Source organism: Eumetopias jubatus, unplaced genomic scaffold (assembly GCF_037043125.1).
Source record: "Eumetopias jubatus isolate StellerSeaLion01/CBP00866 unplaced genomic scaffold, mEumJub1_p1.0 scaffold_4, whole genome shotgun sequence".
NCBI classification, from domain to species: domain Eukaryota; kingdom Metazoa; phylum Chordata; class Mammalia; order Carnivora; family Otariidae; genus Eumetopias; species Eumetopias jubatus.
Window position 1 is genome coordinate 121,963,227 of NW_028274810.1, and position 13,224 is coordinate 121,976,450.

Below are 13,224 nucleotides of genomic sequence, written 5' to 3' on the forward strand. Positions count from 1 at the left end.
AGGCTTCCCGTGGAGCAGGGAGCCCGATGCGGGGCTCCATCCCAGGACCCTGGGATCACGACCTGAGTCGAAGGCAGGCACTTAAGGACTGAGCCACCCAGGCGCCCCTATCTACCCCTTTTGAATCTTTTCACAGTGTCTTGCATGCAGCCAGGAGTTAGGAAATTGATTATTAGGATCAGCAACTCATCAACACCTGCCCCTCATGATTGTCTATATAAAAAGGTTCAGTGATCAAATAAGTTGAATATTTCTGCATGTAACATCCCTCTCATAAAGTTTATACTATTGACATATTAAAGACTCTAAAATGTCCAAAATCAGTTTAGTTTTGTTTGGCCAGTATTTTCTAAGTTAACTTGATCACAGAATGCGCTTTCAGAAAACATCTGCTGATATTGCATGAACATAAAATTCCATGGAATGATCTTTGGGGAACACAACACTGCATCATGTCATATTCTCCTCATTTTATGAATAACAATTCTAGGTCACAAATACAAAAAAAAAAAAAAAAACCAGTGACAATACTGACGGAGAATGAAAGAATGATTTGTGTTAGGACTCACAGCTAATGACTGATGGAGCTGGGGCCAGAGGTCAGAACTCCTGGATGCTAATGGTTATGTTAATGAAGCCTTGGCATTAAACAGTCATATATCTGCTCCTTCTTCCTGTTCTCCTCCCCGGGGATGTCATTCATGAGTCCCTCTTCATAGCAAAATCTTACCACCTAGCAAAAGAAATGTTTTCTGACTGATCCAGCTTAGACCCATCACTGGTCTCTCCCTCCTCCTCCTCCTCCTTTATTTCTCTCTCTCTCTCTCTCTCTCCCCCTGTCTGTCTCTCTTTCTCATAAATTCTTAAAGCACTTAAAGAATGATAGAAAACAGAAGGAAAAAAATCTATTCCTCCATTTTGTGCTGAAGGCTTATATCTCTAATCAAATATGGCACTTCATGTCAAACCTAGACATGATTCAACATGAATTTAATACAAATTCACGGTACTCAAAGTAGCCTCTACAGATCCCACGGCAGTAGCATGCACAAAGAAATAAGGTTGCCGTCTTATATTTAGAGTACAATTTTGTCTGTTATGTGTTGCTTTTCCCCTTCTCCATTTATTTATTTTGTTTACAAAAGTGACAAAGATCATGCCTTGTGTTCTTAAATATCTCAGGGTACTTAGGACAGGGTGGAAGATGCTATATAAACTTATGGACTCACATCATAACATTTCAACACTTCAAGAGACAATAACATTATAGAATCACAGACTTTAAATGAGGCAAAAACAAAACAAAAAACAAAAACAAAAACCCTGACAAAGTGTGAGTCAAAGAGCTGAATGCACAGGGAAGATGCACAGTGACAACTCCAAAGCCTTAATGATTTGGGGATGCAACTGTTTCATGGCTGTGTTTCTTTTCAGCAGGAGAGTCACCCACAGGGAAATGAACCACGCCCTGCAGCCTTTCAAATTCCTGGGAGATCAACAGGAACCTCTGGGATTTAGCACAGTATTGATGGAAGTTTTCTTCAACTTGTGGCCACAGAAAAGTAGATCTCTCAGGCACTTTTCTTTCCTCTCAAGGCATGGTTTTCTTCCTTCAAAGCTTTTGAAGGAAGCTTTTGCACATCCTCTTATAAAATATCCCAGATCTGAGATAGAAGTTTTGAAGAGATTGTTTTAAAGTTTGTATATGATGCAAATGGATCCCTGAAGTTCTTCTCCACCCTCTAGCTAACACTGGCTTTTTCTCTCCAAAAATTTGAGTTGAGCAAATCTCCCAGAAGTAGAACCAAACACACCAAGATGGAGAATGGGAGAGGAAATAAAATTAAGGAAGGAAGGAAGGAAGGAAGGAAGGAAGGAAGGAAGGAAGGAAGGAAGGAAAGGAAGAACGAAATCCAGGAAGCTCAACATCCAAATAATAAAAATTCCAGAAAGAATGGTTTGAGAAAGTGAAGTAGAGGAAAAAATAATGAAATAATGAGAAAAAAATTCAGAATAGAAGGACACAGGTCCCCAGATTGAAACCTGAGTACTCTGTACAAAACTGTTTAAAGCCTCACTCTAGGACATGTGATAATGACAAGTCTGAAATACCTGGAAGAAAGAGGTGACGAGCTCTCTTGCCAAATTCAATGGTCAATTCACAATTACCTTTCTTCTTGACTTTTCCATTGCATTTGACACAATTGATTACTTCTTGTACTTAAAAGATGTTTCTCACTTGACTATTATAACATTGTGCTTCCATTTTTTTTTTTTTTTTTTTTGTCCTATCTCTGTCTCTTCCTCCTCTTTCTCTCCTTCTGGATCCTCCTCATATTCCCAAACCTCTCCACACTGGTGGGCTTCTGTAATCACTCCCTCATTATGTCATCAGAACTCATATACTGGTGATTCTAGAACCATATTTCTAGTCCTGACCTCCTCCAGAAAGTCTAGGCTCCTATATGCAACTGTGCTTTGGCATTTCTACTTAGGTAAGGCTGGACTGCTGAAATGTATCATGTTCAGAAAGGAACACTTGATTCCATATGACCAAACCTGCTTTCAAACCAGTGTTCTCCATCTCAGTCAGCAGTTTCCCCTTCTATATGGTTGTTTGATTCTAAAGAAGTCAGCTTTGATGATTTTCACTCATACCTCACATCTTATCCCTCAGCACAGCCATTGGTTCAGCCTTCAAAATGTATTTGTAATTAGACCAATTAGACCACTCTTCCCATTGGTGGTTGCATTTCTCACCTGAGACAGTGACTCCTAACTAAGGGTTCTGCTTCCTCTCTTGGTCTGTCTTCTCCCTTCAAGTTCCTCAGAGCACCTACAGCAATTATTTTTTTATTTTTTATTTTCGGAATTTAATCTTTACTTACAGGACACTGCAAGAGAGGAGATTCTACATAGAAATAAGAAACCCACTGAGAGGAGGAGCTTCATACAGGTTGTACAGTTTGGAACTGGTCAAGTAGAGTTTTGTTGTAAAAAGTGCTACAATAACAAAACACATTTAAAAAGAGTTCTTAGTAGAGAAACAGTAAGACAAACTTCTACCAAACAGAGTACACAACAAACAACTTTCTGCCTCAGCTGTACAATCTAAAAGTTAAAAGTCCCGGGAGTGCCATCCTGAACTTGGAACGTATAGCCTTCAGAGGTAATTTCTAGCACAACATTCTGATCTTCCTCTTCCTCTACAGAGAAATACTTCTCAATCAAGTTTAATGAAGCTTTGTACACAGACTCATTTTCATGGTTTTGTAGAGCTTCAATTTTGTCCGAACCTCCACATTCTTCAATCATTATACTAAGTTTCTCAGTTTCATCTAGTTTCTCAGCAGCCTGAAAGCTGTTTGAAATGGCATCCAGAATAACCAGAATAATTTTGGTGTCTTTTGCAGTTAAGAGGTTCAGCAATGGTTCTATTATGCCACAGTGAACGAGGTATAGAATCTGTTCAACTGTCCCACCACTTGTATGGTTGGTCAGAGCCCAGACAGCTTCCTTTTGTGTCTTAAAGTCTGCCTTAGAGAGAACACCAATGAGGAATGGGACTAATCCATGATTCACAACTTGCTGTATCAGGTCCTGGCGATCAGCTGTGATGTTTGACATTGTCCACGTAGCTTCCTTCTGAATATTAGTTTTGGGGTTCGTTAGGAGGCTGGGAAAAACAGCAAGTGCTCCTGCATCTATTACAACCTGAGTCTGTTCATCTGTCCCAGTAACGATATTTCCTATGGCTCTTAGTGCAGGAGTTACAGTGGGCAATTCAGTAGCTCCTAGAAGCTTCACAAGCTGGGGCACAACTCCTGTTTTCACAACCATTTCAATCTGTTCATTTGGACCATCAGTAAGGTAGTAAATAGCCCAGCAGGTATCTGCCAATACTTCTGGATCATCATGATGCAGGAGACGAACTAAGGTAGGAAGAATCTGCTCAACAGCATCTAATGGGGGTGCAGGATTCTTGTTGCGACAAAGGTTTGAAAGTGTCCAAGTAAGGTTACGTAAGTAACCATATGCTAAAGATGACATATCAGGAACTGCAAGGAGAGCCAATAGTGGGTCAACTGCACCATACTTGATAACCAAGTCTTGAAAAACTGAACCATCACCTGCAATGTTTCCTAGAGCCCATACAGCTTGTTCACTGATGTGGGCATGGGAAGATGCCAACAGAGAAATGAATGCTGGGATAGCACCTCCATCTACCACAGCCTTAGTCTGTTCTGACGTCCCAGAAGCAATGTTAGTGAGAGCCCAAGCAGATTCAAACTGAATGGGACTACAATCAGTTCTGCCCAAGAAGGACACAAATTTTGGAATCAAACCAGCCTGGATTATGTTGTCTATGGGGGGCTGTTTTTCCCTAGAAAGCAGTTTCCTAGCAGCTTGAGTAGCCTGGAGCTGGCTTTCCAAATTGTTGCTATTTATGCCTTTGACAATGTCATCAACAGACCAATTTACAGTGCCCTGGTTGTTGCGGTTTTCCTGTAGTGGAGAGGTAGCATCATCAGGAAACGAGCTTACATTTCTCCTTTTCAGCATCTGGTCATCCTTCTTAGCTTTCCTCAGCTCCACATTAACTTCTATTCAGCACCGCCTCATTTCTGTACTCTTTCCCCTTGTTCTTGAATCCCCCTGTTAAGGCAAGCAGCTGGTGAATTAGCATTCTCATTGGTGGACATGGTTATGAGACAAAGGGAGAAAGCTACACAGCCAGCTCAGGCTTCCACAGGAGGCAGTCCAGGGCATGCAGGCCGCAGGACAGCTGCCCTCAAAACGTCCACCACGGATCACCCCAAAGACGGTGTCTACAGCAATTATTTTAAGAACATAATTCTGATCACTTGTTCAAAACCCTCCAATAGTTTGCCATCACACTTGGAATAAAGTCGACTCATATTAATAGGTACCATGGGGCTTGAATAAAATATTAGATAACTCTCCCTTCTACCTCACGCCACAAGACCCAGGTAGTAGGCTGCAGAGGGATAAAGCTCTCAAGCTTTCCTTTTCTCCAGGGCATGCTTCTTCCCCTCTTGAGAAGTGGCCAATAGTAGGTGTCACCCTTCCAGAAAGCTGTGACTCGGTCACTCAAAGGTAATATAATGCCTATTTTTTTTGTGCCTAAAGCTGGTCTTCTTCAAATGTTGTAAAGTCAGACAGGGAATTGATCAAAATGGTTCCTTAAAAGTCCTAGAAGTCAGGCCATGAGTAGAAAGCACCAGACAAATGGTATTCAATGTAATCAAACTCATATCCTCTTTCCAGAACAAGTTTTTTTCAATGCTTCTTTGTTAACAGAAATAAATTTCACAGATACAGTAACAGTCTCACACACGATTTTTAAAATACAACATATTATAAAACTACTATAAGTTGGAAAAAAGAAAAGTGTTTTCAAATGAAATAACATGTATCATCCTATAGAAACAGCTTAGAAAGCATTATAAAGTAATGAGATACTCACTCATAAATGTTAAGGCACCAAGAATATACCCCTACACAAGCAGAATGCTAGAGAAAGGTTTATTGGCAAGCACTATTTTCTGAAACAGTGAATAACTCTAAATTCTGAACAAAATAACAGTAATAATGTGTCTATAGCAATTAATGTGTGCCAAGAACTATTCCAAACACTTTATATATGTTAGTTTATCTGGCTTCAGGACATCCAAATAACATAGTTACTACTAGTATTCCCATTTTATTTATACAAAAAATGAGTCCCAGGGAGGTTAATTCACTTTCTTAAGGTTACACAGCTGGCAAGTAGTAGGGCTGAAATTCAAACCCTCATAGTCTAATTCTAGGGTCTGTCGTCTTAACCAATATATAGCCTCTCTTGATTTACACTGAAATTGCAATTCTGGAAAATTCTGCGTACATTAAAACCCTACATTTAAAAATAAACTTGTAAGGGGGGCGGAGCAAGATGGCGGAGGAGTAGGAGACCTGGATTTCGTCTGGTCTCAGGAATTCAGCTGAATAGGGATCAAAGCATTCTGAACACCTACGAACTCAACAGGAGACCAAAGAAGAGAGTAGCAACAACTCTCTGAACAGAAAAGTGACCACTTACTGGAAGGAAGGACGTGCGGAGAAGTGAATCCGAGGCGATATTTGGGAGAATAGACGGCGGGGGAGGGGGCCTCCATCGGCCGCTTCTGGCAAGTGCTAGAGCCGTGGAGCACAAAATCGGAACTTTTAGAAGTCGGCTCCGCTGAGGGACGTTGCTCCAGTGGCTAAGAGGGGGGTGGAACCCTCCTGGGACAGTGTGGTCTCCGGACCCTCAGGGTCACAGAAAGACCGGGGGTGCCTGGGAGTGCAGCAGAGCTCCCAGGTATCGGAGCAGGGAAGCCGGCTTCTGAGATGGAGCCAAGGCGCGGGCTCTCACCTCGGGGTTGCCATAAACCATGATCCACAGCACAGTCGGGCCACTGCTCCTCCAGCAGGGACCCAAAAAGTGGCAGATCCGGGGAGACTCCCCTTCCTCCCCCGGGAGGAGCGGCGCGGGAACGCACCGCAGGGATCTGCTGGGTTTAGAGACTCCACAAGGGGTCGGGTGCCAGAGACAGCAATGCTCGATCACAGGCTGGGTGAGCACGGAGTGCGGCCGGAGACCAGGGAGACGGGAGTGATTGACTGCTTTTCTCTGGGGGCGCACTGAGGAGCGGGGCCCTGAGTTCTCAGCTCCTCCAGGTGGAGATTGGGAGGCCACCATTTTCACCCTGGTCCTCCAAAGCTGTTACCAGAGCTGGCAGGGAACAAAAGCTCCTGAGAGCAAACCAGAGCAGCTTGCTTAGCCTGGACCAACAAAGGGCGGGGCAATTCTGCCTCCGGCAAAGACATCTGGGAACGACGGCAACAGCCCCCTCCCCCAGAAGATCAGCAGGAACAGCCAGCAAGCCAAGACCAAGTTTACCGATCAAGGAGAACGGGAGAACTCCAGTGCTAGGGGAATACTGCACATAGAATTCATGGCTTTTTTTTTACCATGATTCATTAGTTTTTCAAAGTTAATTTTTTTAACTGTTTTTTTTTTAATTTTTCTTTTTCCCTTTTTCAACCAACATCTTATCAATCCCTTTTTTAAAAAAACATTTTTTATTTTTCATTTCTAGAGTCATATTTTATCCCTTCACAGTAGTTACCCTTATTTTTGGCATATATATATAAGTAGTTCTCTCTTTAAAATTTTGAGATATAGTTTCTTCTAACAGATCAAAATATACCCTAAATCACTAGTGTATGGGTTTGTTCTAGTCTCCTGCCTGATCACATTCTCTCCCTTTTTTTCTTTTTCTTTAAATCTTCTTCATTCTTTTTTCAAACAACTTCTTATCTTATCAATTCTTTTATAAAATCTTTTATAATTTTCATCTTTACAGTCATCTTCCCTCCTTTCATTGTATCAACCCTTATTTTGTACATATATAAGTCTTTCTTCCTTTAAAATTTTAGGAGGCACTTTTTTCTAACAGACCAAAATACACCCAAAATCTAGTGTGTGGCACTGATCTATGCACTAGCCTGATCATATTGGATCATATTATGGTTTTTTTTTTGTATTATTCTGTTTTTGTTTTTATCTTTTTCTTTTTCTTTTTTTTTCTCTTCTTTCTTCTTTCTTTCCCTTTCTTTTCCCCTGGTTTCAGGTCTTTTCTGATTTGTATAGACTATATTTGCTGGGGACGTTGTTAACCTGTTAGCATTTTGTTCTCTCATTCATCTATTCTCCTCTGGACAAAATGACAAGACGAAAAAAATCACCTCAGCAAAAAGAATAACAGGTAGTACCATCAGCCAGGGACCTACTCAATATGGACATTGGTACGATGTCGGACCCAGAGTTCAGAATCATGACTTTGAAGATACTAGCTGGGCTTGAAGAAAGCGTGGAAGTTATTAGAGAAATCCTTTCTGGAGAAATAAAAGAACTAAAATCTAACCAGGTTGAAATCAAAAAGGCTATTAATGAGGTGCAATAAAAAATGGGGGCACTAACTGCTAGGATAAATGAGGCAGAAGAGAGAATCAGTGAAATAGAAGACCAAATGATGGAAAATAAAGAGGCTGAGAAAAAGAGAGATAAACAACTACTGGATCATGAGGGCAGAATTCGAGAGATAAGCGATACAATAAGATGAAACATTAGAATAATTGGGATCCCAGAAGAAGAAGAAACAGAGAGAGGGGCAGAAGGTATATTGGAGCAAATTATAGCAGAGAACTTCCCTAATGTAAGGAAGGAAACAGGCATGAAAATCCAGGAGGCACAGAGAACCCCTCTCAAAATCAATAAAAATAGGTCAACATCCCGACATCTAATAGTAAAACTTACGAGTCTCAGAGACAAAGAGATAATCCTGAAAGCACCTCGGGACAAGAGATACATAACCTAAAATAGTAGAAATATTAGATTGGAAACAGACCTATCCACAGAGACCTGGCAGGCCAGAAAGGACTGGCATGATATATTCAGAGCAGTAAACGAGAAAAATATGCAGCCAAGAATACTATATCCAGCTAGGATCTCATTGAAAATTGAAGGAGAGATAAAAAGCTTCCAGGACAAACAAAAACTAAAGGAATTTGAAAACACGAAACCAGCACTACATGAAATATTGAAAAGGGTCCTCTAAGCAAAGAGAGAGCCTAAAAGCAGCATAGATCAGAAAGGAACACAGACAATATATGGTAGCAGTCACCTTACAGTCAATACAATGGCACTAAATTCATACCTTTCAATAGTTACCCTGAATGTAAATGGGCTCAATGCCCGAATAAAAAGCCACAGGCTATCAGATTGGATTAAAAAACATGACCCATCAATATGCTGTCTGCAAGAGACTCATTTTAGACCCAAAGACACCCCCAGATTGAAAGTGAGGCAGTAGAAAACGATTTACCATGCTAATGGATGCCAAAAGAAAGCTGGGGTGGCCATCCTTATATCAGACAAATTAGATTTTAAAACAAAGACTGTAATAAGAGATGAAGAAGGACACTATATCCTACTTAAAGGGTCTATCCAACAAGAAGAGCTAACAATTGTAAATATCTATGCCCCTAACATGAGAGCAGCCAATTCTATAAGGCAATTAATAACAAAAGCAAAGAAACACATTGACAACAGTACAATAATAGTGGGGGACTTTAACACCACCCTGATTGAAATGGACAGATCATCTAAGCAAAAGATCAACAAGGAAATAAAGACTTTAAATGACACACTGGACCAAATGGAATTCACAGACATATTCAGAACATTCCATCCGAAAGCAACGGAATACACATTCTTCTCTAGTGCCCATGGAACATTCTCCAGAATTGATCACATCCTAGGTCACAAATCAGGTCTCAACTGGTAGCAAAAGATTGGGATTATTCCCTGCATAATTTCAAACCACAATGCTTTGAAACTAGAACTAAATCACAAGAGGAAATTCGGAAAGAACTCAAATACATGGAGGCTAAAGAGCATCCTACTAAGGAATGAATGGGTCAACCAGGAAATTAAAGAAAAATTAAAAAAAATTCATGGAAACCAATGAAAGTGAAAACACAACTCTTCAAAACCTTTGGGATACAGCAAAGGGAGTCCTGACAGGAAAGTATATAGCAAAACAAGCCTTTCTCAAGAAACAAAAAAAGGTCTCAAATAAACAACCTAACCCTACACCTAAAGGAGGTGGAGAAAGAACAGCAAATAAAGCCTAAACCCAGCAGGAGAAGAGAAATAATAAAGATCAGAGCAGAAATCAATGAAATAGACACCAAAAGAAAAGTAGAACATATCAACAAAACTAGGAGCTGTTCTTTGAAAGAATTAACAAGATTGATAAACCCCTGGCCAGACTTATCCAAAAGAAAAGAGAAAGGACCCAAATCAACAAAATCATGAATGAAAGAGGAGAAATCACATCCAACACCAAAGAAATACAAACAATTATAAGAATATATTATGAGGAACTCTATGCCAGCAAATTAGATAACCTGGAAGAAATGGGTGCATTCCTAGAGATATATCAACTACCAAAATTGAACCAGGAAGAAATAGAAAACCTGAACAGAACTATAACCACTAAGGAAATTGAAGCAGTCATCGAAAATCCCAACAAACAAAAGCCCAGGGCCAGATGGCTTCCCAGGGCAATTCTACCAAACATTTAAAGAATTAATACCTATTCTCCTGAAACAGTTCCAAAAAATAGAAATGGAAGGAAAACTTCCAAACTCGTTTTATGAGGCCACAATTACCTTGATCCCAAAACCAGACAAAGACCCCATCAAAGAGGAGAATTACAGACCAATATCCTTGATGAACATGGATGCAAAAATTCTCACCAAAATACTAGCCAATAGGATCCAACAGTACATTAAAAGGATTATTCACCATGACAAAGTGGGATTTATCCCTGAGCTGCAGGGTTGGTTCAACATCCGCAAATCAATCAACGTGATACAATACATTAACCAAAGAAAGAACAAGAATCATATGATCCTCTCAATAGATGCAGAAAAAGCATTTGACAAAGTACAGCATCCTTTCTTGATCAAAACTCTTCAGAGTATAGGCATAGATGGTACATACCTCAATATCATAAAAGCCATCTATGAAAAACCTACAGTGACTATCATTCTCAATGGGGAAAAGCTGAGAGCTTTTCCCCTAAGGTCAGGAACGCGGCAGGGATGTCCACTATCACCACTGCTATTCAACATAATATTAGAAGTCCTAGCCAGAGCAATCTGACAACAAAAAGAAATCAAAGGCATCCAAATCAGCAAAGAAGAACTCAAACTCTCACTCTTTGCAGATGATATGATACTGTATGTGGAAAACCCAAAAGACTCCACCCCAAAACTGCTAGAACTCACACAGGAATTCAGTAAAGTGGCAGGATATGAAATCAATGCACAGAAATCAGTGGCATTCCTATACACCAACAACAAGACAGAAGAGAGACAAATCAAGGAGTAGATCCCATTTACGATTGCACCCAACCATAAGATACCTAGGAATAAATTTAACCAAAGAGGCAAAGGATCTGTACTCAGAAAACTATAAAATACTCATGAAAGAAATCAAGGAAGACACAAAGAAATGGAAAAACGTTCCATGCTCATGGATTGGAAGAACAAACATCGTGAAGATGTCAATGCTACCTAGAGCAATCTACACATTCAATGCAATCCCCATCAAAATACCATCCACTTTTTTCAACGAAATAGAACAAATAATCCTCAAATTTCTATGGAACCAGAAGAGACCCCGAATAGCCAGAGGAATGTTGAAAAAGAAAAGCAAACCTGGCGGCATCACAATTCTGGACTTCCAGCTCTATTACAAAGCTGTCATCATCAAGACAGTATGGTGCTGGCACAAAAACAGACACATCAATCAATGGAACAGAATAGAGAGCCCAGAAATGGACCCTGAACTCTATGGTCAACTCATCTTTGACAAAGCAGGAAAGAATGTCCAATGGAAAAAAGACAGTCTCTTCAACAAAGGGTGTTGGGAAAATTGGACAGCCACATGCAGAAGAATGAAACTGGACCATTTCCTTACACCACACACAAAAATAGACTCCAAACAGTTGAAAGACCTAAACATGAGACAGGGGTCCATCAAAATCCTAAAGGAGAACACTGGTAGCAACCTCTTCGACCTCAGCCACAGCACTTCTTCCTAGAAACATCGCCAAACAAGGGCAAAAAATGAACTATTGGGATTTCATCAAGATAAAAAGCTTTTGCACAGCAAAAGAAACAGTCCACAAAACCAGAAGACAACCGACAGAATGGGAGAAAATATTTGCAAATGACATATCAGATAAAGGGCTAGTATTCAAAATCTATAAAGAACTTATCAAACTCAACACCCAAAGAACAAATAATCCAATCAAGAAATGGGCAGAAGACACGAACAGACATTTTTCCAAAGAAGACATCCAGATGGCCAGCAGACACATGAAAAAGTGCTCAACATCGCTCGGCATCAGGGAAATCCAAATCAAAACCTCCATGAGATACCACCTCACACCAGTCAGAATGGCTAAAATTAACAAGTCAGGAAAGGACAGATAATGGCGGGGAGGCGGAGAAAGGGGAACCCTCCTACACTGTTGGTGGGAATGCAAGCTGGTGCAACCACTCTGGAAAACAGTATGGAGGTTCCTCAAACAGTTGAAAATAGAACTACCATACAATCCAGCAATTGCCCTAGTAGGTATTTACCACAAAGATACAAATGTAGGGATCTGAAGGGGTACGTGCACCCCAATGTTTATAGCAGCAATGTCCACAATAGCCAAACTGTGGAAAGAGCCAAGATGTCCATCGACAGATGAATGGATAAAGAAGAGGTGGTATATATACACAATGGAATATTATGCAGCCATCAAAAGGAATGAGATCTTGCCATTTGCAATGACTTGGATGGAACTGGAGGGTGTTATGCTGAGCGAAATAAGTCAATCTGAGAAAGACATGTATCATATGATCTCACTGATATGAGGAATTCTTAATCTCAAGAAACAAACTGAGTGTTGCTGGAGTGGTGGGGGGTGGGAGGGATGGGGTGGCTGGGTGGTAGGCATTGGGTAGGGTATGTGCTATGGTGAGTGCTGTGAATTGTGCAAGACTGTTGAATCACAGATCTGTACTTCTGAAACAAATAATGGAACAAATGTTAAGAAAAAAGAAGAAGAAGAAGATAGCAGGAGGGGAAGAATGAAGGGGAGTAAGTCGGAGGGGGAGAGGAACCATGAGAGATGATGGACTCTGAAAAAACAAACTGAGGGTTCTAGAGGGGAAGAGGGTGGGGGGATGGGTTAGCCTGGTGATGGGTATTAAAGAGGGCACATTCTGCGTGGAGCACTGGGTGTTATGCACAAACAATGAATCATGGAACACTACATAAAAAACTAATGATGTAATGTATGGTGATTAACATAACAATAAAAATTTTAAAAAAACTTGTATGTGTGTGTATATAAAATGAAAATAAGTTGTAGGGTCAAGTAATTATAAATGGGTTTTTCAACTAATAAATGGCTGGCAAGAGAATCAAAACTCAAGTGCGGCACAGGACAATTCTTTTTTTTTTAATTTTTGAAAATTTTTTACTGTTATGTTAATCACCATACATTACATCATTAGTTTTTGATGTAGTGTTCCATGATTCATTGTTTGTGC

At 40.4% G+C, this 13,224-nt stretch overlaps 1 pseudogene; it reads right to left on the reverse strand.

Annotated features, from left to right (window-relative positions):
• Window positions 1–2,978: 2,978 nt before the first annotated feature.
• LOC114211169 (importin subunit alpha-1 pseudogene) lies at window positions 2,979–4,703 on the reverse strand (annotated as a pseudogene).
• Between the last annotated feature and the right edge of the window lie 8,521 nt (window positions 4,704–13,224).